The following is a 13,100-nucleotide window of genomic DNA, read 5'->3' on the forward strand; positions in this document are numbered from 1 at the left end:
CCAAATCCAGCGTAAGGTCTTTTATTCAGTTTTTGGCTTTCTGACAGTTGTAGGCAATAATGTGGGTCAAGAAATATTGATGTTTTGTTTTGAAAATTATGGTTTTCAAGGTGTTGAGTGGAGAACCCTGCGGGTGTTGGACCCGTTATAGTAAGGGATTTTTAGCAAGAATCAGGTAAGGGAAATATGTTATGCTATGTTATTTGAAAATGTTTTCAGTATAAAATTATAAATATTTCACCATAGTATTGTTCTACAACAGAGATTTATACAGCTTATCAAATAGGATTAATATGTTTTGAAATTATTGTGTGGCTTGAGAATATAGATATAGTATAGAAACATACTTTACAGTATTTTTTATATATGTGTTTTACAGAATATACAAAGAATGTATTTTATAGTAATTACAAAAATACCATGATTATACAGTTTTACAATACCATGACATACGGATTTACAATTAATTACAGAAATACGGTTGATATAGATACAGTTTCCTACAGCGTCATGGTTTATACAGTTATTACAGAATCATGGTAAAATAAATAATTGTATATAGAGATGTATTATATAGTATCAGACCCTGTTGGACCATACAATTACAGAGCACGGTACCGTAGCTATATACAGTTTATAGGGTGCAACCACCTATTCAGATAATATGTGATATAAAGGTCGATCGCATAAAACCCACGAGTGGACAGGCTCCCTAACAGATATGAGTTGAGGAGGGTTGATTAGACTATGGAGTATAGTGATTTATTCCTGGTTGGCCAGTTAGGGTAAATCCCGCCTACGGACCACATAACCCTGTCATGAGGGGTTAAATCATGACACACAATTATCCACAAGGAAGTTTACAGTTATTATTATGTTTATACAGTTTTACAGAAACAGAAAATATATACATATATTAGCAGTATTTTGAATAGAAACCTAAAGTACAAAAATGTTAAGTAACAGGTAAAAGATGAAAATTATATTACTGGTATTGTGCTTTACAGATTCAGTGACACGTGACTATATAGTAATAGATTTTCATAATATTGTAACTCATTTGCCACACACTGGTAATAGTATATTTCGTCTTACTGAGCTTTGGCTCATCCCAGTGTTGAATTATTTTCAGGTGAGCCAGTTGGGCGAGCGAACCAGGCTCGCAGATAGAGGGGTCACAGTACTGCCCTGTCAGAGAGAGTGAGTATATTTTTGGGAGTATTTTTGTATAGCCCTCACCAGTTGAGGATATTTGGGGAACAATCATATATGTATATTTTGGGAAATCTGTTAGCACTCTGGTATTGTATATAATTATATATGGATATGTTTATTTGATTTCCGCTTCCCGCTGCTTAGGTTGAAGATTGGGTTCAATCTAGTGTGGTATCAGAGCATGCTAAATATTATAGTATATATATATATAAAAAAAAAAAAAACCCCATTTAAATAGTAGGTCGTTACAATCGTTCCCTGAACCGGGAGCAGAAACGTCGTAGGTGTGTTGCCCCGAGGTACGCGAATTGGAAAAGATGGATTTTAAAATAATATTTTCATGGAGATATGGAGTCATAACTAACCTTTTGAAATATGGTTAAAACACTTAATTACTACCTAACCAAGGGTAGAATTAGTTTGTGTTATCAGATCCAGAAGTTCGGTTACGTGAGGAGAAGGTATTAACAACCCCTACACACCTGTTCTTACGAATGGTATCTAATTAATTGAAAATCATCCCATAAATTAAATTTAATAAGTCTTTAAAATTGCTCCCTTTCAAAAATTGCACAATAAAAATAATATATAAATATTCCATCAGAATCGGGGCATACTATACTCCGAAGAGCTCATGTCTCTCTTTTAAATCATTTAGATAGGAAAATTGAGAAAATTGGTTATTAAAATACACTCCCGGCATTTTGAAATTCATAGAATTTTTTTCTAAGTAAGAAAGTACTATTCTGAGAGGTTTTGGAACTCTTTTGGGGATGAAAAATTGCAAAGATGAATTTCTAATTTCAAAATGACATTTTTATATATTTTTTGTAATTTAAAAAAAAATTATGACAACTTTTAGTATTTTTCTCCAAAATTTGAGCAATTTAAATAACAAAAAGATAATTAAGGCAAAAAATGATGACAAGTGAGCTTGAAAACATTTTTTTGATTTTTTATGAATCTTGTAAGTACAAAAACAATTTTGGGAACTTTTTGGTATTTTTCTTGATTTTTCATGATTTTTAATATTTTTTTGGAATTTAAAACCAAGCTTATAATATGAAAGAAGACAAGAAAACCAACCAAAAATATTTCATTTTTGTTGAGACTTTTCTCTTGTATTTTTGTGATTTTTCTATGATTTTTATGAATTTTTATTGAATTTTCGTGAACTTTAAATGAATTATATGAGTATCTAAAATAAAATAATATAAATAAAATAAAATAAAGAAAAGAGAAAACTGATGTAAACCGGTTCAGGGGGTGAATCGATCAAACATTGACTGATCTAGAGGGAGACTGGTTTAGGGCCGGTCAGGGCCATGGCGCCATGTGGCTTCCTGCGAGGGGGGCATGCATGTTGGTGAGGATTCGTATGGTGGCACGATCTTGAGCATTCGTTGAGTGATGGAGATCTATGGCCGAGATGGAAGCAGGCGTGCTTCTACAGACGTAGGGGGACAGTGTAGCCACGTGTCATGAGGCGGGTGAAGGGGCGGAGCTCGATGGGGTCCCCGGTCTCAGGGTCATCTCAGTCATTGATGGGAGCCAGAGATCGACCGGCCCTGGAGAGATCTTGTACGCGACTCAATCGAATGGACCACAACATGCCATGTGGAGAAATCCTACGGTCTCAAGGCTTGACATACTTAAACCAAAAAATTTTCCTTTCTCTCATTTTCACTCTCTCGCAGTTCTCTCTCTCTCTTTCTCTGCTTTCTTCCCGTTCTTCTCTGCAACTCATAAACCCTAGGGTTTCTGCAATCTCCTCCCTCAAGTGCTTCCTTCTTTCTTTAATTTCTGGTTTTCAGATCCTTTAGATCCATTTCTCCCCTCTCTGCTCTCACTCGAAATGTTTTCCCCTTTCTCCAAAAAAGCTTGCAACTCAGATCCAAAGCCCTGCCCCTTTCTCCACAACTCTCTTTCTTTAGGATTCTTTGAACCCATTCGAAAACCAAAAACCCTAACATCTTCTGAAACCCCCTTTGCATCTCTCCTTTCTTGAAGTTCCCTTGGCACCCTACTACTCTTGAAGGCCTCGAAGCCGTCCTATCTCCTGAAGACCTTTTCGAGCTTCCAGACTTTGTTATTCCTGAAACCTTAAAGTTTCAGGCCGAGGCTCGATCTTGTCAAGGGAGGTTTGCTCGGGTTAACAAACAAAGATAAGTGCTCTCCCCCCCCCCCTTTATTTAATTTTTATGCTTTTATCATTTGTGCACATGCGATCTAACCATTCTGAGTCTGGTTCGAACCCTGGTATTTGAGGTGTGATACCCAAGGGAAGAAAGGCTTAAAAAGGATTTGATATTACTACCTATATCAATGAAGTGCACCTTTCTTTTCGGGAACCTTCCCATAAGAACTCCACAGTTAAGCGTGCTTGGCATGAACTAATATTGGGATAGGTGACCTTCTAGGAAGTTTTATCAGAAAGTGTGTGAGTGAGAATAAAACACACTGAAAATGACACGTGTTGGTCTGTGGGGCTAGTTATTAGTCCGATAAGGCCCGCCCCCTATTGTCTAGTCCAGGTGGAAGAGGAGAGACGCAGTTCTCCCTGCCAGACCCAAGTTTGGGGGTTACATGAGGGTTCTGATTTGTTGGGCTAGTTCATTTAGGATGTTCTAGTTTAGGTTTAGGGTTTCTATTAAGTTTCGAGTACTGTTAGAATTAGGGTTTCGGGGCCAGGGATGAAGACGAGTTGAACTGTCTTCAACCAGGGAGTGGGTTATGGGTTGACTTTCTGGGTTGACTCGTGCAAGTCAACCTGTAGGTGGTGTGTTAACCAATTCAGCGAGTTGTGTGAACTCGGCTGAGCCCGAGTCAGGCTTGGCCAAGCGTGTGGCCTAGCACGTGGGGGGTTTGGGTTGAGCTTCAAAACGGGCTTAGGTTAGAACAGGTTGGGTTTGGTTCAAAACACGAGTGGGCTTGGGGTTAAAAATGTTTAAATGGGCTTGAGTTAAAAAGATCAAATGGGCTTACAAAAGATCTCAAAATGGGCTAGTTTTTTATTTTAAAATGGGTTAGGGTTATTTTTCCAAAATGGGCATGGTTTTTTAAATATGTGTGAGCCGATTTTTCAAAAGCAATCATGGGCTAGGTTTTATTTTTTAAAAAAAAACAGAGGGGTTGGGTATTTTAAAACTTGAGCTGGGCTGGTTTAATAAAAATATAGCAGGGCTGGGTATTTTAAAACTTTCTGCCAGTTGGTAAAAGGTTTTTCTAAAAGCGAGTACGGGCTTGGGTCAGCTCCTTAAGTTGGGCTTTCTTTTTAAAATGAACCCAAGCCAGGTCTAGAATGGGGCTTAAGGGTTTAGGCTTTCTGAAATGAACTCGAACCCGGGCTTTTTTTGAAACAAGGTTTATTCTAATCCGAGAGGGTTCAATTCAAGTTCTGGTTCCAGTTCGAATCCGATTCTGAGATGTCAGATGGATAAAGGGTTTTGGGTTAGTTCTCCAAACAGTTTTGAACCCAAATTTGAATTTGGGTCGGGGGCTCGGGTTTGAATGGAACTCGGGTTTGTGTTTAGGATTCAGGTTTGGAACTTCAGAGAGCCTGAGCTCAAGTTCAAATTAGAACCTGAACACCGAGAGGGGGGGTACCTGCACTCACTTCACACATATTTCATAATCAACAAATGAATTGAAAGATTCCGAAGGGTTTTTAGATGGTACCTTCCTCTTCTCACTCCTCCTTCTTTACTTCTCTTTCCTCTGAATCTTTCTGGGTTGATTGGCCTGAATTCATCTGCCTTCTGTGCTTTGACTTCTTCAGAGTCCTCTTCTTTCTGCACTAAGTACTGCAGAGCTTTTCTCTACAGCTCTCCTCTTCTCATCTTCTTCCCAACTCTGCAATTCGGCATAGTTTCTTCTCTTTTCTTAATTGCTTCCTCTCATAAACTCCCTTCTCTAACTCACTCTTGTAATGACCCAAATAATAAAAATGGTATTTAAATAGAGAGGAAGGGAAATAGAAACAGAAACAGAATGAGGCAGCAGACTTCGTCGATGAACGCTTCGCGTTCGTCAACGACATTGCACTTTGGGAGCAATAACCGAGGAAAACTTATCAAGACCTCGTTGACGAACACAGGGGATTCTTCAACGAGGGTACAAGAGGGCCTCGTCGACGAGGACAAGTTTCGTTGACGAGAAGATACCGAGAGAGGATTTTGGGGAAATCTGAAATTCGTCGATTAGGGTGTAGGTTCGTCGACGAATCCGGCCCTATAAATAGCTGAAACTCAAATTTTTACACATAAATTTACAGAAACTCTTCCACTCTCCTCTCTCTATGCTCTCCCCCTCCTCTTTTTTCGATTTCGGCTCCATCGCTCCTCGGATCGACGATCTAAGGCCACCACGACGCTCCTGGGGAAGTTCTCTCCAAATCTGCCGGAGCGGATCGTTGATGGAAGCAAGTTGGAATTCATCCCTGAGTTGAGGTAAGGCTTTTTATGCCAAATTTGGTCTTTTCATAGTTATAGGAAATGATATTTACGTGAAAATACTGAAGTTTAGTGCTGAGAGTTTTCATTTTCAGGGTATTGATTAGGAAATCCTATGAGTGTGAGTTTAGGAATTCATAGGGGCTTTGTAGTTGCCAGGTAAGGGAATAAACTAAAGCATTTATTTTTCATACGTATTATTATTATTTATCGGTAAATTAATTTTTAGGAAAACATGCATGATATTTGAATATTACTGAGAAAATGTATGTTATTGGGAAAAGACTACTATTATACAGAAAATGTGATTTTAGAATGAAATGTACGGAATTATTCCACTTGTGTGGCATGAATGTTATTTTTCATGAAAAGTAATGATATGACAAATTTTACGAATAAAACATGTTTTCAGGAGTTATGAAAAGATACAGTATGTTATGATGATTTTGATAAGTACATGAAAATTGATTATTTTCATAATGATATGTATGAAATGATTTCAGCGCGAGGCCGTATTTATAAAATGTTCAGCGCGAGGTCATATTTATGAAATGTTCGGCATGAGGCCGTGTTTATGAAATGATGTTCGACACGAGGCCGTATTTATGAAATTATGTTCAGCGTAAGGCCGTATTTATGAAATGATTTTCGGCACGAAGACATATTTATGAAATTATGAAAAAAGCTATAATATCATGTATTATATGTTATTAAAACCCGGATGTTAGTTTAGTTTAGTTTTAAGAGCTTAGTACCGTAGCTTATAGATCAGATATCTATGATCAGATTGGTGCTAACCACCCCACGAGGGGGTAGGAGATGGATAGTCGGCGTGGCTTTCAGTGTAGAGTGTAGATGTCCACCTGACAGTCCGGACCAGAGTGTGAAAGGCCCATCATACTTACAGACATTTTTGACTAGGCAATGGTCGGCCAACCATTGTCAGGTCCCGCCTTCGGGCTGCACAACCCGTCATGGGGGATAATACATAACACCAGCTAGCTATTCATCCTGGGTATGTTTTCAGTATTATCAATTATAACAGACGTTTTATGAGTGATATGATTTATTAGAAAATATGAAGGTATATGATTATTCAGTACGATATGATGAATGTTTACAGATATATAAAATGTACTGTATATGTAGTCACTCGAAGAATAATAGTATTTTAATAATAAGAGGGAGGAAAATGGAAACAGGACAGAAGGAGGCAATAGGCTTCGTCGACGAATGCTTAGTGTTCGTCGACGACATTGTATTCTAGAGGTAATAACAATTTCAAAGAATTTCTAGGATTCGTCAACGAATACAGGGATTCGTTGACGAATGTCTTGAGGATCTCATCGATGAGGTCCTGTTTCGTCAACTAGAAAATACCGAGCGAGGATTTTGGGCTACTCTGAATTTTGTCGACGAATTGTAAGGTTTGTTAACAAATTTCCTTAAGGACTCGTCAACGAGATGACGTGGCTCGTCGACGAATCCCGTAGTATAAATAGCCCTAAACTGATTTTTAATCACAGAATTTCAGCTGAACTCTCTCTCTCTCTCCTCTATGGCTCCTCCTCCTTCTTCCATCGATTTTGGCCCCATTAATCGCTGGATCGACAATCTGAGGCCACCACGACATTTCTGGCAAAGTTCTCTTCAAGTCTGCTGGAACGGATCGTTGGTGAAACGAAGTTAAAATTTATCCCAAATTCAGGGTAAGGTCTTTTATTCAGTTTTTGGCTTCCTGGCAGTTGTAGGAAAGGATGTAGGCCAAGAAATATTGATGTTTTATTATGGGATTTATGATTTTCAGGGTGTTGAGTGGAGAACCCTGCGGGTGTTGGACCCATTATAGTAAGGGATTTTTAGCAGGAATCAGGTAAGGGAAATATGCTATGCTAGGTTATTTGAGAATGGTTTCAGTATAAAATTATAAATGTTTCACCAGAGTATTGTTTACATAAAAAATTTATACAGTTTATCAAATGTGATTAATATGTTTTAAAATTACTGTGTGACTTAAGAATATAGATATAGTATAGAAACATGCTTTACAGTATTTTTAAAGATGTGTTTTACAGAATACATAGACAGTGAATGTATTTTACAGCAATTACAAAAATACCATGATTATACAGTTTTACAGTACCATAACATACAGATTCACAGTTAATTACAGAGACACAATTGATATAGATACAGTTTTCTACAGCGTCATGGTTTATACAATTATTACAGAACCATGGTAAAATAGATAGTGATATATAGAGATGTATTATATAGTATCAGACCCTGTTGGACTATACAGTTTACAGAACACGGTACCGTAACTACATATAGTTTATAGAGTGCAACCACCTATTCAGATAATACATGGTATAAAGGTCGATCGCATAAAACCCATTAGTGGACAAGCTCCCCATCAGATATGGGTTGAGGAGGGCTAATAAGACTATGGAGTATAGTGATTTATTCTTGGTTGGCCAGCCAGGGAAAATCCCGCCTACAGGTCGCACAACCCTGTCATGAAGGGTTAAATCATGACACATAGTTATCCACAGGGAAGTTTACAGTTATTATTATGTTTATACAGCTTTACAGAAACAGAAAATATATACATATATTAGCAGTATTTTGAATAGAAACCTAAAGTACAAAAATGTTAAGCAACAGGTAAAAGATGAAGATTATATTTCTAGTATTGTGCTTTACAGATCCAGTGATACATGACTATATAGTAATAGATTTTTTCAATATTGTAGCTCAATTGCCACACAGTAGTAATAGCATATTTCGTCTTATTGAACGTTGGCTCATTCCAATGTTGAATCATTTTTCAAGTGATCCAAGTAGACGAGCAGACCAGACTCGCAGATAGAGGGGCTTCAGTACTGCCCTATCAGAAAGAGAGTGAGTATATTTTGGGAATATTTTTGTATACCCCTCACCGGTTGAGGATATTGGGGGAACGGTGATATGTGTATATTTTGGGAAACATGTTAGCGCTTTGGTATTGTATTGTAAATAATTATATATGGATATGTTTATTTGATTTCTGTTTCTTGCTGCTTAGGTTAATGATTGAGTTCAATCCAGTATGGTATCAGAGTATGTTAAATATCATAGTATAAAATAAAATAAAATAAAAACTCAGTTAAATAGCAGGTCGTTACAGTATATGTATAATTGCATTAAATGTTCATGTTGCCTCACAACTGTATTTAGTTTATTTTTCCTTATTGAGAAGTGTCTCACCCGTGAATTTAATTAATTTTTCAAGAGACCCTAAGAGACCGGCGGGTCATGACCGTCGTTGAGTTTGTTAAGTTACCCTACTAGGAGGGTAAGATTTTGTACTAGGATCAGGATTATTTTGTTGTGAGATCCTAGTTGTATTTGGAATGTTATGGGAGATTGAATATATATGTATGTTATTTTGGTGTAAGTAGACTCTGGTATTATGTTTTATGGTTGGATGGTTGTAATTTTATACTCACTGTTGCTTAGGTTTCCGCTATTTATGACTAATCTATCCCCATTGCCCACGGGTTGGGTTAATCATATATTTAAATAGCCTTATTATTTGATAAGTTAAGAAGGTCGTTACAACTCTTCTCTCAATTTTGGCAGGGTATTGCCGCTTCTCTTGTTGGGTCTCTAGCTACAGTGCGAGACTCCCTATTTATAGGGAGTCTCAAGGCTCAATTTTAGCGCTAGAATTTCCCCTTCAACAAACTTTCCCTCCACTTGGTAGGGAATATTTGTGTAATCATTTCATTTTGTACGTGTGAATTCATTTCTTTAATTTATTTTATGAATTTTTGGGTAACTAAATGATTCCCCATTCTTGTGTGCATGTGACTTTGAGGAATGCCTAGTTTGGCCAGGTGGTGACCTAGGAATGGCGGGCATGGAATTTTGTTTCGTTTTCAGTTTTTTTATTTTTTATTTATTTTTCCTTGTATGCTGATGTACCCCCGTCCCCCTTGTACTGCAACATGTGTTTGCAACCATGTATCCTTCTTTGTATTTTTCAATTGTATTCTCTTTGTGTATTATTTCCTGCATGTGTAACATTCCCTTGTACCTCAAATTCTGGCACGTGTCCTTCTTTTAATAAAGTGTGACCTCATGCAAACTTTTAATTTTGATTTAAAACTTCCAATGTCGGAACTGAAAATCGGGAAATAAAAATGACCTTATGGTTCTAAGAAAATACCCGATTTTAAAATTAAAGACCCAATTTGTAAATTAAAAGGCTGAATTCAAAGGCTTTAAAAGGCTCAACTCAGGATTTAAAATTTTGAAAGACTTTAATTAAAAATTCCTAGACTTACAACAACGAAATGGAAAGCTCGGTCTTCAACTTGATAAAATGGACTAAATTTAAAAAGACTCAACTAAGGAGATGAATTTTGCAACCTACAGGACCTATATTAAGATTATAAAGATTGGATTAAACATTAAAAAGACTCGATCTACCAACCTGTTTTAAAACTTGAAAAACTCTATTTTAGAAAATCAATACTCAAATTAACAAAATTACAAGACTTAATTTCAAACCAACTTTTTTTGATATTTTAAGGGACTTGACTACATGAAATTAAAAGGGCTCAATTGGGGAATTAGGGTCTTAATTTTAAAAAGGGTTTCGTTCAGGACTCAAATCCAGGTTTTATTGCTCCTGAACGTTTTAACTGGAGTGGATTCGTCATTGGGATGTCGTAGGCACCACTCCAGGGTTAATATAAGGGGAATAGATTATGTCAGGTTTATTTTAAAAATATTCTCAAATAAATTTTAATATGTGAGTTTCATAAGATTTATGCTAATTAAAATATGTCGATTTAAATTGAGTATGTGAAATTAATTGTACCTATGTTCAAATTTTATTTTAGAAATATGCCTAAATTAACCATAGGGATTTGATTAAATTATATTTTTTTGGAATATTTTTAAATTAAGTTAAACTGCATGAATTTGATTAAATTAGATTTTTGGGAATATTTTGAAATTAAATTAAACTGTAGGGATTTGATTATATAAGATTTTTGGGAATATTTTGGAATTAAATTAAACTGTAGGGATTTGATTTTATCAGATTATCGGGAATAATATACATGTTTTTCTAAATTTTCAGGCTTATGTAAATGGAAATTTTGAAATATGATTATTAGTATGTTTTTGGGAAACCAGGTATTTTGAGTTAAGAAAATCCTAGAAGATATTGATATGTTTAATTCTCAGCAAAATAAATATTTTCCAGGCAGTATTATATTATGAACTATCACTCAAATTGTGTGGTATGAGTATGATTATTTTTACTGTATAAATAAGCTTTGTGAGAATAATTAAAGTGAGAATATTTAACGATGATACACAACAAAGTATGATTTTATAAAGATTCTCGGAAATGTTATGACTGTGTGGAAATATGATATGTTATAATGATTTTATGCAGGGATATGATATGATATGATAGGATTTATATGGAATTATAAATATGATAGGTTTTGTTCTTGTTTGTGAAAATGATTATTAATAGTTATGTATTGAGGAAAATGAAGTCCTACTGTTGCCGATGGGGAGGTATGCTCAATGTGGAAATTATGTTATGAAGTCCTACTGATGCCGATGGGGAGGTATGCTCAATATGGAAATTATGTTATGAAGTCCTACTGATGCCGATGGGGAGGTATGCTCAATATGGAAATTATGTTATGAAGTCCTACTAATGCCAATGGGGAGGTTTGCTCACTATGAAAATTTGTGTTATGAAGTCCTACTGATGCCGATGGGGAGGTTTGCTCACTATGGAAATTTGTGTTATGAAGTCCTACTGATGCCGATGAGGAGGCATGCTCAGTATGGAAATTATGTTATGAACTCTGTATTGATGTCGATGGAGAGGTATACTCAGTATGGAAATTTCATTATGAAGTATGTGTTGAGATCATGGTATATGTAGTAATATGGAGAATACGTAAATATAGATTTATGTTGTCATGTCCCAAACCCTGAAATGGGACCCAGGGGTGAAAATGTAACCTAACATGTCCCTGTATCATACAAATCATCCATAGATACAGTACAAAGGATGAGGATCTGACCCCGTGGGGTTCCTAGGCACCCTAAACACATCCAAACATAATCATATACGCAGCGGAAAAGGTCATTCTATATATACATATGTCGTACCATATCAGAATCTATACAAGAGCAAAGACAGACTCTATCATACAACGTACAACTGGGTGCCCAACACATCCCAAAATGGCAACCCACCAAAATACAGTCCCAGCACTTACCCAAGCGCTAACCGCAGTACACCGGCTACTAGGCTCCCTACACCAGGACGTTAGTTCCGGTTACTTGAAGGACCTGTAAAAATGTACATACAATAGGGGTGAGACACCTCTCAGTACGGAAGAACACAGGTTATATCGGTGTGTGGTATTTGAGTGTTATCATGATACAACATACACGCAGTCAAATGCAGTCCAATACTAATTTCACAACAGTGCCTACAAGCACACACACACATGATCAGCAATCCCGGTGTCATCACACCCATTGGCCCGAAGCCGGCCCGCGACATACGGCATTGGCCCGTAGCCAACCCGCGTAACACGGTGCCACCGACACATGGCTAGTCCCCGACTTCCATGGCATCGTATCGGCGCTAACTGGTGGATCCACATCCTTCGGCCTGATTTTCGAGAATAAGCTCACACCCTCAGATATAGAGCCGGACCTCTGCCAATCTATGGCCAGCGATTTCATACACCCTCGGATATAGAGTCGGACACTCTTAGTACCTGGAACAATTCGGAATCGCGTTCCTACTAGCATTTCAACATATCACACACACATGCATGCTCATATAACTAAACAAATCACACCCATTTGGTAATCTAAAATCATGGTTTTTCAAATGCATACAGTTTAAAACAAGTTAAAACACAACCATCCCCATAACACAATATAAATTAACATATACGCTTGGTTTCCAACAAAACCAGGGATGCAGCCCGTCGCTCCCCCTTTTCCCTAAAACTGTAATCATGAAAAACCCATAATTTTCCTCGTTAGATTCCCCCAAATGAGTAGCCAAAACACATACAGGACCGTGAACCATAGTTCTACCGAGTCTGATTTAAAAAATAACCAATATAAACACAATTCCCTTTACCTTTTTCCTGAATAGCAAATCCCGAACTCTAAGGTCCCTAAACAATGCACCGAGTTCCAAAACCTACAACCAGCAGTATAGAAGATATTCAAAACATGGTTCTCTACTAAACTATCGGATCATAATTGAAAACCAAGCCTTACCTCGATTTTACACCAAAACCCAAAAATCTCCGAAACGAGATTCCGATCCATAGAACTTGTAGAGAATCCTTCCACGATCCTTGTGGTAACTTCAGATTCATGATT

Source organism: Malania oleifera, chromosome 9, assembly GCF_029873635.1.
Source record: "Malania oleifera isolate guangnan ecotype guangnan chromosome 9, ASM2987363v1, whole genome shotgun sequence".
Taxonomy (NCBI): Eukaryota; Viridiplantae; Streptophyta; class Magnoliopsida; order Santalales; family Ximeniaceae; genus Malania; species Malania oleifera.